This window comes from Octopus sinensis, linkage group LG14, assembly GCF_006345805.1.
Source record: "Octopus sinensis linkage group LG14, ASM634580v1, whole genome shotgun sequence".
Lineage (NCBI taxonomy): Eukaryota > Metazoa > Mollusca > Cephalopoda > Octopoda > Octopodidae > Octopus > Octopus sinensis.
In genome coordinates, this window is record NC_043010.1 from 20,693,227 (window position 1) to 20,706,945 (window position 13,719).

At 41.2% G+C, this 13,719-nt stretch overlaps 1 long non-coding RNA gene across 1 annotated transcript; it reads right to left on the reverse strand.

The window, feature by feature from the left end:
• Positions 1-7,881: 7,881 nt before the first annotated feature.
• Positions 7,882-8,698, reverse strand: LOC118765910. Its single transcript, XR_005001826.1, has 4 exons — positions 8,640-8,698; positions 8,457-8,471; positions 8,357-8,367; positions 7,882-7,892 (listed from the first exon to the last, which is right to left on the reverse strand). It is a non-coding gene; the product is annotated as an uncharacterized LOC118765910 (long non-coding RNA).
• Between the last annotated feature and the right edge of the window lie 5,021 nt (positions 8,699-13,719).

Below are 13,719 nucleotides of genomic sequence, written 5' to 3' on the forward strand. Positions count from 1 at the left end.
TTATTTATATTTGTGAAGAAAAAAATGTCACCCTCACCCCACCCCTAACCCTAAAACAGATTGAAATGCAATAGATAGATACTAGGGTCATAATTATGGGTGACAATTTCATGACACCGCTAAAAAAACTGCCGTTCAAACCGAAAAGATCCGTGGCTTTTGTGGCAAGAAGTTTACTCCTCATCCACATTGGTCGGCCCGATGCTATAGTGGAAGACACTTGCCCAAGATGCCACGCAGTGGGACTGAACCCGGAACCATGTGGTCGGGAAGCAAGCTGCTTACCACACAGCCACTCCTCTGCCTATTGGTTATTCCTTTAATAAACTTTTGACGTCTCTGTTGAGAATCAAATGAAATTTGAGAATCTTTCAATGATGTTCATTCAAGACGGTGCTCCAGCATGGCCTACAGTCAAACGCTTGAAACAAGTAAAAGAAACAAAATATTTCAACCATTCCTTACAATATCTATAGGTGAAAAACAAAACAAAAAAGAAATGGTTGAGAAATTCTGGTCTCGAGGTTCGATGTGCAAAGGAAAGCCAAGTCCAAGGGGAATAACATGGAGTTGAAATGCAAGGGAGATAACCTAAACGTACTCATGCTAATATGATAGTAATGGTCTTAATTACCTCCCTTAGACAACTAGAGTATGGAATACGTTTGTTCATATTCTTTCAAGGCATTTATTTGACTGCGGCCATGCTGGAGCACCGCCTTTAGTTGAACAAATCGAACCCATGACTTATTCTCTGTAAGCCTAGTACTTATTCTATGGGATTTCTTTTGCGAACTGCTAAGTTACGGGGACGTAAACACAACAACACTCGCAGTCAAGCAAAGGTGGACACACACGTACACACACGCATGCACGCACACACACACATACACACACACACGACGGGCTTCTTTCAGTTTCCGTCTACCAAATCCACTCACAAGGCTTTGGTCAGCCCGAGGCTGTAGTAGAAGACACTTGCCTAAGGTGCCATTCAGTGGCACTGAACCTGGAACCATGTGGTTGGTTAGCAAGCTTCTTACCACACAGCCACTCCTGCGCCTCATTTTTATTATGATTAATCGGCAGGAGTTATGAAGTAACTCGAGGGACGACAGTTTCGTACATAGCACTTCTCAAGTTTTTATATAAAAGGACAAAACGTAAAGATGTCTTCCTACGAGTGCCTGTTCAGTGGCGCTTATTTCTGAATATATAACTTATTATTATTATTATTATTATTATTATTATTATTATTATTATTATTATTATTATTATTACTACTACTACTTTTGTTATTATTACTATTGTTATTATTATTATTACTATTGTTATGCAGCAAGGAATTTTGTCAGGAAACAGGTCGCGGTTTCAAAGCGACGAGAATATTTTGACACAAATTAAATTTAAATATTGAAGTGAATCTAATGGTTTTTTGTGTGTTTTTAAATGGCTTATAAACACCTTCCACGCTGCAATTGTTTTTATTTCAGCACACGATCTCAGATCAGGTCACTTGCTATGCAAGTACATCTCTATATTATTCTATTAACAAAAATTATCTAAATTGAGCTGCCGGTGTGTTTACGCCATCTAACCTCCTAACTTAGCGGATCAGCTAGGGACCGATAGAATAAGTACACGGCTAAAAATGCAACAAACAAAAGCAATATAGTAGTATTGGGGTCCATTCATTCGACTAAAAATTCTTCAAGTCGGTGCCCCAGCATGGCCACAGTTTAAGGAGTGAAACAAAAGATGAAAGGTAAAAGATCTGTGCATGTATGTTTGTGTGTGTGTGTGTTTGTGCATGTGGCTATGTATGTATGTACGTATGTCTGTCTGTCTGTCTGTCTGTCTGTCTGTCTGTATGTATGTATGTATGTTTGTATGAATGAATGTGTGTTTGTGTACGTGTGTATGTATGTGTGTGTGTATGCATGTATGTATTTATGTATGTATGTGTGTATGTATGTATGTATGTACTTATGTATGTATGTATGTTGTATGTATGTATGTATGTATGTATGCATGCATGCATGCATGCATGCATGCATGTATGTATGTATGTATGTATGTATGTATGTATGTATGTATGTATATATGAACGGGGGATAGCAGTGCGTACCTCTGATTAAGTCAAATATTGAAATTGTTGTTTCAACCCAAGTCGGAACTGCTTAAGTAAACCTATGATGAAAGCCATTCCAGCCGTGATCATCGCGTCTTTTCATATATCGAGAACAACATTACCCAATGAATGCTTCGTTTATTAAAACAACATGCAGTGATCTGAGGTAGATTTCTTTGCCATTTCTAACAGGCTAAGCGACCGCTTAGTGGCCAGTTTCGTTGGCTGTGAGACGTAGGGTGGTGCTTAGCCCTCTGTTAATTCGACTGTGTGATGCAAGTTCGATACTAAATCGAGCCATTTGGCTTATGTAAATCATAGTACCAGCAGCAGCAGTAGTGATGATGATGATAATGGTAGCGGTGGTAGTGATGCCAGTGGTGGTATGATACGATAAATGTGAAGGTAAGGCGGATTCATATGGAAAAGGCAAGTGACATCGGTTTCAAAAAGTAACGCAAACACACGCTCTCTCTTTCTACTGCTGTCTGTCTCTGCTTCTTTATCTGTCTGTCTGTCTGTCTGTCTGTCTGTCTCTCTCTCTCTCTCTCTCTCTCTCTCTCTCTCTCTCTCTCACACACAAACATACTCCCCCAGTTTTAGTATGGGGAGATATGTTTTGTGAGACAGAAGCATGGACATTATCGACCGACATAAGTTTCCTGTTGAAAGAAAACAATCCTTTCACTGGTGTTTTCCTTCGATGTTGTGTGTGTGTGTGTGTATACATTTATATACATACAAGCGTATATATATACATCTACGCACACACCCACACAACACACACACACATGATGTATATATATATATATATATATATATATATATATATATATATATATATATATATGCAAAACATACATACGTTTGTTCTTTACTTATAAAGCAAATGGCAATGGTTATTATGCCATTTCCGGATAATTTATTTTTTCAATTGCAAAATAATTGCGAAATTTAAAACAAAAGGTCAAGTCACCAGTTTACGTACGTTTACGGCAGACATTAGCGAGCAATACTCGCTGTAATACCCGCAGAAACATCCGATGCTAAGGAAAGCCGCTTTTTAATTAGTTGGCATTATGTAACTTTTACTAGGAAAAAAAAAAGAAGCTATTCTTAAAGTCTAAAATGTCTAGAAACTTTTTATAAATTACAATTTTAATATTTTTTTTTATTAGAAGGTGGTTTTTAAATTTCTTTGATGATAGAACATTTACACACAGATTTCAATTGCAAAAATAACTTTCATTCATCGCAACATCTTTCCCCTTTCTCTTTTCTCCCTCTCTCTTCCTCCTCTCTCTCTTTTTCTCTACCTTTCTCTCTCTGGCTTAATTAATATTTCTTAATATAATTTTCGAAATTCTAAGGCGTCAAGCTGGCAGAATCGTTAGCACCTCGGGCGAACTGCTCAGCAGTATTTCGTCCATCTTCCGCTTTTGAGTTCAAATTCCGCTAAGGTCGACTTTGCCTTTCCTCCTTGCGGGGTCGATAAAATGCGTAGCAGTTGAACACTGAGGTCGATCCAATCGACTTTAACCTTCGCCCAAACTGACTGGCCTTGAGCCAAAATTTGAAATGAGTAGAACTTCCGCAGTTATCTCCTCTCGATTTATATATTTGATCAGAATTAGCAACATTGTAATTAATTTATTTCATCTGTAAATGTATGATTTTAATCAATCAATTAATATATTTAGGTTTGCCACGTTGAAGTCTGTTAACATTCCTCAAGCGATCTGCGACTCGAGAAAACGCTGCCCAGATCTGTTCTGCATCACTCTGCACTTGTTACTATATCGTTCTATAGTCATTACAAGTAAGTCATTCTTTAATCCTTACTATATCCTTCTATAGTCATTACAAGTAAGTCATTCTTTAATCCTTACTATATCCTTCTATAGTCATTACAAGTAAGTCATTGTTTAATCCTTACTATATCCTTCTATAGTCATTACAAGTAAGTCATTCTTTAATCCTTACTATATCCTTCTATAGTCATTACAAGTAAGTCATTCTTTAATCCTTACTATATCCTTCTATAGTCATTACAAGTAAGTCATTATTTAATCCTTACTACATCATTCTATAATCATTATATGTATATATATATATATATATATATATATATGTATGGTAAAGTTTTATTCTATAATCTTTATACCGATCTAATTCCGAAACGCGCGTCCATGGATGACCAGATATTGATTGATTTTCGTTACTTTTCCTCTCTGCCTGTGTGGATTGTTTTCAAGTATTTTGGTTTCTCTGGGAGTCCCTTTTTAAAGTAGAAGAAATAGCTAAGGTTTTTGGCTGCTATTTCTAAACTTTGATATGTGATAAAGCAAATCTTTGCTGAACCCTAATTATTAAATATATATATATATATATATATATATATATATATATATATATATAGTAGAAATATGTATATGTATGTGTATATATATATATATTATTTATATATATATGTATATAAGAAGCTCGTCGTCTATATGTATATATATTTCTTTACTACCCACAAGGAGCTAAACACAGAGGATGAAAGGCAAAGTCGACCTCGGCGGAATTTGAACTCAGAACGTAACGGCAGACGAAATACGGCTACGCATTTCGCCCGGCGTGTAACGTTTCTGCCAGCTCGCCTTTCAAATGTCGTCTATATGTATATATATGTGTGTGTATATGATTGTGTGTCTGTGTTTGTCCCCCCACCCCAACATCGCTTGACAACCGATGGTGGTGTGTTTACGTCCCCGTAACTTAGCGGTTCGGCAAAAGTGACCGATAGAATAAGTACTAGGCTTACAAAGAATAGGTCCTTGGGGTCGATTTGCTCGGACTAAAGGAGGTGCTCCAGTATGGCCACAGTCAAATGGCTGAAACAAGTAAAAGAGTAAAGAGTATATATGTGTATGTGAGTATGTGTGTGTGATTATGTGTGTGTGAGTATGTGTGTGTGTATGAGCGTGTGTGGAGGGCGCGTGGCCTACTCGTTAGAGCTTGCACTAACGATTGGAAGCTCCTGGTTTCGTTTCTTGTACTGGGAGTGGCATTATGCTGTCTTGAGCAAAACACTTCACCTCGCGTTGCCTTGCAATGACTTCGACACGTGACGAGCACCTGTTCAGGTAACGCCGATTCGCGATGGAGGCTTTGAGCTAATCAATCACACAGACGTTTGATCGCCATAAACAAATCGTTTGTGTAGGTTATTCAGCAAGACATTGCAGAACCGTCTTCCTGGAACTACGAGAGACTGCCGTATCATAGCAGATGATTCTCTCCGAATTACTCGAAGCACTCGTTATTCACCTCATTCTTCTTGCCCGCCAGTTTCATTCATGTGTCGTAAAAAAAAATCAAAAGTTCTTGTCGAACAAATTTGTAACTTTTATTTGACATTTATGAAATAGAATAAAATAAAACAAAATAAAGGAGGATATCTTGTCGAGCAGGTGTATGTGTGTGTATGTGTGTGTATGTGTGTGTATGTGTGTGTATGTGTGTGTATGTGTGTGTGTGTGTGTGTGTGTGTGTATGTGTATGTGTGTGTATGTGTGTGTGTGTGTATGTGTGTGTATGTGTGTGTGTATGTGTGTGTATGTGTGTGTGTGTGTGTGTATGTGTGTGTGTGTGTGCGCACGCGTCATGCTTATGTGTGTGTGTTTGTGTGTTTGTATGTTTATGTGTGTCTGTATATGACATTTACCAGTAGAACCAGAGACAAGAGACAGTAGCTTCTATAATAATATAATATAATATACACACACACACACACAGATATATATATATATATATATATATATATATATACATATACATGTGTGTGTGTGACTGGGTGTATGTGCCTGTGTGCGTGTATTTTACATGTATATATGTGGATATGTGTATATATGTGTGTGCATATATATTCACATAACATATACTACGGTTGCATAAATACATACATACATACATGTATGTATGTATGTATGTATGTATGTATGTATGTATGTATGTATGTATAAAGCAGTGGATAGATAATACAGCAGAGGGTTCGTGTTATTTATTGGTTTTCATTGAAATGGTTGCTACCGCGATGTCTGAAGAGGATCGTTAACAAAAGAAAGTAAGTTTAATGTTAAAAATCTTATTATATTCGCCAAAGAGTACAAGATATAAAAAGAACAAAAAAAAAAGAAGAAAAAACAACCATCACACGCACACACACACACACACACACACACACACATAGAACCATATCTAGACAATGAGTCACGTTGTTTAAACGTAACTCGAAACATGTTCTGCAAGCATCTTTTCAAACTTTTAATAGTTGTTTTTCAAATAATTCTGTCTACACCTTAACTTTAAACATTTACAAAACTACTACTACTACTACTACTACTACTACTCTCACTCTCCACCCTCCGGAAACCCATCCCTGCATTACCTGTGTGTTTTATACACTACCTTTTCTCTCTCCATTTTGACACAATGGACTCGCATTGAATACCTTTTCTCTGCTTTTTCTGATTGGGAGGGGTGTAGTGAATTTAATCGATCTTTTGTACTTGGCTGGTCCTTTTAGTTATTGATTTATCATCGATGTACCGAAAGAATCGAAAAGAAAGTTCGATGAGCAGTGGGATTTGAATGCAGATATATACTACATCAGTGCAAGGCTGTTTGTCTAACACTCTAACAATACTTCCATGCGGTCCTAGTTCAAGAAAAGAAGCCGCTTATTATGATCACAGGTGATGTTATCAAGCGGTTAGTGCTATCGAAATTAGTGGATCAAACACACACACACTGGGAATGTTACATTCCTCCGCTTAATCGTATCTTTGGTTATTGTTATCTAAATTGTTCGGTCCTAAAATGATCACAATCAACAGATTCTATAGAAATGATATTGATTTCAAATTTTAGCACAAGACCAGCAGTTTCGAGGAAGGGGTTAAGTCGATTACATCAACCCCAGTACGCAACTGGTATTTATTTTACCGACTTTGAAAGGATGAAAGGCAAAGTCGGCCTCGCCGGAATTTGAACTCAGAATGTAAAGACCGACGATATGGTGCTTAGCAGTTTGTCCGGCGTGCTAACGACTCTGCCAGCTTGACTCCTTATTCTACGGAAATAATAATAATGCCTGACATACGTCCAAGAACACAAATATTTGCGATGAGAGTACGGCCGATGCAATCGTCTCAGTTCTTCACTGGTTCTTCATTTTATAATACCTAAAGAGATGAAAATCTCAGCTCCAACAAGATATGAATTCAAAACCAAACTAAAGACTGCAAGACTTTTTGTTCGACGCTCTGTTGCTTTTATTCTCTACCCCCCCCCCCACCAATAATCATCATATCATATCATATATCCAAGCCTATTCCCCATTTTTTAGGAGGGGGTAGCCACAGCAAGACACACACCAGGCATTCCATTCATTTCCCAGCTCAAAGAGGTGAGCCCCGTTCTATGCTCGGATCAAGACATAGAACGCCACCCCCAATATCAGCAGCGGGGCCCAACAGCATATGCAGGTTTACCCTCGCCGCATCATGCTGGTTCCGTCCCCGTTTGAGCAACATCAAAATTCACTCATCCATCTACAAACACTCTCCAAGCTTCCCTATCATTAACACACTCTCATGCCCCTCTCGCTCCAACACCTCTGAATACCAAAGCTTTCCTCACTCCATCCATCCATCCACACGAACCGAGGTCTGTCTCTGTTTCTGTTGCCTACCCTTCAGCCATCATCACCTTCCTTACCATCCACTCCTCATCCATCCTCTCCATGTGGCCAAACCACCTCAACATTCGTCTATCCAGTTTGGTTGTTAGTTTTTCTTTCATTCCTGCTCATCTTCGTACCTCCTCATTCCTCATCCTGTCCACCGGTGTCACACCAACCATAGCCCTCAGACATCACATCTCAAGCACATCTAGTCGCCTCCTTTCCGCCTCTCTCAGACCCCACGTCTCTGCACTATATAACATTGTCGGCACAATCACTTCCTCATAAACACCTCTTTTCGCTTTCATACTCAACCTTTTATCTCTCAGCTTCTATCTTTCACAACTCTAAGCAACTTCCTCACTCCTTTCACTCCCTGGACCATATGTACTAAAAAAACATCCGCTACGCATGTAAGACTCCAGGAACTCCAACAAAACCTCCTCAGCCAACCCCCCATCCGCCGTCACGTCTGACTCCAGATACTTAAAAACACTCACTTCCTCTAACATCTCTCACATTTATACTCACATCCATCCTACCAGCCCTTTCATCTCTCGAATATCTCATCACCATACTCTTAGCTACATTCACTTTCAGATTCCTCTTCTCAGACACTCTTCCAAATTCTACCACCAGTCTCCTCAGTTGCTCTTCCGAATCCGCCACCAGTGCTGTATCATCAACAAACAACAACTGGCTCACCTGCCATTTCCCTCCATTTTCTCTCACCATTTGGGCTTCCCCACCGAAGGTTCTAGTATTTATCTCTCTCACCACACCGTCCATATATAAATTAAACAGCCACGGAGACATCACACAACCCTGTCTTAACCCCATCTTCACATCAAAACGCTCTATTACTTCACCACCCACCTTAACGCACGCTTTACTTTCTCTAGAAAAACTCTGAACAGCTCTCAACAATCTACCATCTACTCCATACAACCGAAACACCTGCCACATTGCATCCCTATCCACACGGTCACACCTTCTCTAGGTGCATAAAGGCCCAATACACCTCCCTCCCTTTTGCGAAAAACTTCTCCCACATCTGCCTTACTACAAATATTTGATCTGCACACCCCATTCCACTCCTAAAACCACACTGCTCCTCCCCTAGCACACTCTCTCTCTCTGGGTCCTCACCCTAACAACCAGAATTCTCCCATACAGTTTACCAACCACACACAACAGACTTATACCCCTAAAATTTCCATACTCACATTTATCCCCTTTCCCCTTGTACAGTGGCACTATACAGGCATTACAGCAGTCCTTTGGTACTCTTCCAGTCATATAACAAACATTCATGACCCTCACTAACCATACAATCACTGTCAGTCCTTCTTTCTTTAGGCATTCCACTGTACACCCATCTATACCTGGCGCCTTCCGGTTTGCCATCTTTCACAGGGATTCCCCCACCTCCACTCTTCCAGTTGCACCATAGTTCCATTCCCCAACAACAAGCATTCTCCTCTCTCCTCCTACAGCCACTATTCTTAACTCCCTATCATCCTCCACATTTAACAGCTCACTAAAATACTCTGCCCATCTCCATCGTACATCCTCACTTCCTTTCAACAAACTTCCATTTATATCCTTCATCCTTTTTTCCCTTCGTCTCACCACCTTTCTTACCTTCTGTACTTCTTTCCAAAACATCTTTTTATTTCTTATATGCTGGCACAGGAAGAATACAAGAAAAGACACGACGATCTAGGGAGAACAATCCACTGGGAGCTTTGTGGAAAGCTAGGATTTGAACAAACTGATAAACGGTATGAATATGAACCTAGTAAAGTACTAGAAAGTAAAAAGTACAAGATGTTGTGGGACTTTAAGATTCAGACTGATAGATTAATAGAAGCTAGAAGGCCTGATTTGGTAGTAGTTGATAAAGAGAATAGAACGTGCCAGATAATTGACTTTACAGTCCCAAATGATGAATAGAATCGATAAAGAAATTGAATAAAAACAGGAATATCAGGATCAAGCCAGAGAGCTGAAGAGACCGTGGAAGCCTAAGACAAGAATTGTTCCTGTTGTAATTGGTGCAATTGGCACAACAGCTAAAATGTTGCCTAAAAGACTGAAAGAAATTGGAATTAAGACTTGCATTGCCGACCTGCTGAAAAGTACCGCCCTCTGTTCCGCAAAAATCCCCAAAAAGGTTCTAGAGATTTGAGATTTGTTGTCAATCAGTCGTAGTTGAAACAACGTCGATCATCGGTCTACTGGATTAAGACGGACCTGGTGTTAAACAACAAGAACAATTTGTCTCATTGAAAGATGCAATAACAAACGTTTTAAGAGCAAGGAAAATGTGTAACAGCCGTGAAATACAGCCATAAAACCAGAAGAGGCGGATTCGAAGCACAACGAGGAAGCCACAACAGTGTTATTCTTCTTCTTCATAAGAAAATATGTCAAATTGATTTTGGTTTGTCGTGGAAAGTGAGTCAATTCATTACACACATAGAATGTGTGTGGCGCGCACACTTGTGTATGTATGTATGTATGTATGTATGTATGTATGTATGTATGTATGTATGTATGTATGTATGTATGTATGGGAGTGTATGTGTCTATGTCAGTCTCTGTGTGTGTATCTCTCCCCCCCTCTCTCTCTCTCTCTCTCTCTCTTTCTATATATATATATATATATATATATATATATATATATATATATACATGTATAAATAATTTTTTACTAGCTTCATCTTGTCTCTTTGTTTTCTCTCCGTGTTTGCGATATGGACAATTAAGGTGGTTTTAGAGTCAGATCATGGCTGCTATTTTCAGCATGGTGGTATCTCATAGATACCCTAATTTATAATTCTCTCTCTCTCTCTCTCTCTCTCTCTCTCTCTCTCTCTATATATATATATATATATATATATATATATATATATATATATGTATGTATGTATATATATATTTAGTTAATTATTTATATATACATACGCATGCCACACGCATTCTATACGCCTCACAAATTTGTTATGCTCCAGATTTTTCCGTTCGTTTCATTATGACTACAAAACAATATCATTTTGACATATTTTTTTATGAGAACCTCGATCCACTCGAAGACAAAACGAAAACAAAATGAAATAAACCCGAATAAAAAGCTGATTTTATAGACTCTTCATTGTGTTCCAGTATCTCTCTCTCTCCATCTCTCTCTCTCTCTCTCTCTATCTCCCTCCCTCCCTCCCTCCCTCCCCTCTCTCTCTCACTCACTCTCTATCTATCTATCAATCTATCTATCTATCAATCTATCTGTCTGTCTATCTATCTATCTATCTATCTATCTATCTATCTATCTATATCTATCTATCTATCTATCTATCTATCTATCTATCTATCTATCTATCTATCTATCTACAAGGATACCTCCTAAATGACATCAAGTCACACGATTTGGGAATCATAGCCATAAGTGAGACCAGACTCCACGAGCCACGGGCCCTAAAGTCCATGTTTGGCCGACAGTTTAACATTTATTTTGCTCCCTGTCTGCCGAGGATGGGCGGTAGTGGCACCACGGTACTTTTTCACATGAGCCTGGATCTCGAAGTCAAGACGATATTCGTAGACCCGGAGGGTAGACTGGTCGTTCTGGATGTCGACGGCAGCAATGAGTGCGCTTTTCGACTCGTATCAGTCTACGCACCGCCTTTAACAGGTCGGCCGGATTTCTTTCGACGTCTAGAAGTATTCCTGGGAACGTCTCGTCCTTTACTTTTAGTGGGGGATTGGAATGCTACCTTGGACACGCATCTAGACTATGTGAGGAGAGACAAAAACAGAAGGGGATGCAAATGCCTCAGAGACCTGCCCAGACGATTCCAACTGTCTGACAGGTACCGACTCGACCACCCAAATGCACCAACGTGGACATGGAGCAACCGCAGTGGGTCGTCGAGATCGTATCTAGATAGGATACTGTGTAGGACAGTAGACAAGGATAACTTAGGATGTCCACAATTCCACACAGTCAGCTACACGGATCACAAATTTGTGACGTGTACGCTAGACTTAGATAAGGCACATAGACAGGGTCCTGGTTACTGGAAACTGAACGCATCATTCCCGTCCAGACAAGTTTTCAGAGACAGAATCAACACGTTAGTAAAAAGGGCTTTAACGGGAGCCATTGTCAACAACAAATGGTGGTTTGCCCTCAAGAGAGCAGTAAAAGCGGAAGCAATAAGATATAGCAAGGCACTAGCCGTAGATAGAAATAGAGTAGAGGGTGAGTTAGTTAAGAAGTTAGAGGAGGCAATAAGAAGCGGCATCACACCCGACGTTTTGGCAGCAAGGTTGGCCCTTGACCAACACTTCAACGCCAAACACGAAGGGTGTGCTGTCAGGGCTAGGATGCGTGCTCTAAGGATGGAAGGTGGTGGAGCCGCGAGGGAGGCCCGGGTGGCGGAGGCGCAGCAGGGCAACAAAGCCACCATTCGGTCTCTGGTAGATGAACAAGGGCGCGAATTGCTCGAGCCCAGCAAGATGTGCGAGACATTTCAGCGACACTTTGCCCGACTGTACGGGACGAGTGGTGAGCGTGAACGCAGGGTGGACTTCAGTGCCTACCTGCACAGCCTACCACGGCTCTCGGCAAGAGAGGCAGAGTGCTGCGAAGGTGCCATCACGGCGGCGGATGTGCGGGACGCGATGGCAGAATGCTTGAGAGACAAATCGCCGGGTTTGGATGGTCTGCCCTACGAGTTTTACAATTGTATGCCAGACTTGTTTGGAAACGTCTTGGCAGTGGTATACTGCAACTGGCAGGAAAACGGGAGCATACCCGGTTTTGTGAGTCGAGGAGCTGTAACACTGCTGAAGAAAGATCCAAACAAGGGGAACATTATAGATAACTTTAGACCAATCACTCTGCTCAATGCAGACCTGAAAATTTTGACAAAGGTGTTAGCCAAGAGGTTGGCGCTTGTCATCGAGAAACTGGTCGACAACGCACAAACGTGCGCTGTGCCGGGCCGCAGCATCCATGACAACCTCCATCTGATGCGCTACATCATAGACAGGGTAGTTAACGAATCTGGCATGGGTGGGGCCCTGATCAACTTGGATCAATCGAAAGCCTTCGATAGGGTAGACCATCGATACTTGGAGTCAGTCCTAAGAGCGGCTGGTTTCGGTCCCGTCTTCCGCGGCTGGATAGCTGCCTTGTACAGAGGCATCCGTTCGGTAATTCGCGTAAATGGACATCTATCGAGACCTTTCGACATTGCACGTTCGGTCCGTCAGGGATGCCCCCTCTCGTCGCTTCTATACGTATTGACTCTTGAGCCACTACTGCGGAAGCTGGCGACTCTGAGGGGCATCCCGCGAGAATTGGGATGCGGGACGAGCGTGTCTGCATACGCGGACGACGTCACCGTCATAGTGTCAAGCCACGAGCACATCGAGCAGGTCGGCGAGACACAGAAAGACTACGAAGCGGTGACAGGAGCAAAAATCAACGGGAAAAGTCAGTGGCTTGCGGCTCGGCACCTGGAGAAGCAAGCCCATGCCGTCCACCAGTACCTCCGTCGTGGGACGCTGGACAGACGGCCCGGTTGAGTTGCTCGGGGTCTGGTTCGGTCCGGACCTCCAAGTGGAGAGAGAACTGGAACGAGATAACGAGTAGGGTGGTCACTCTCGCCCAGCAATGGGCCGAGAGAGGAAACTGTCCCTAAAAGGTTGGGCGGAGGTGGCGAACACGTACATCGCGTCCATCATCTTACTACCGCCTGACCGTCGTACCTTGTCCCGACCCTACCATCACCAAACTAGAAACGTCTCTTCCGCTTCTTGTGGAAAGGATGCGTCCCGATGGTCAGGC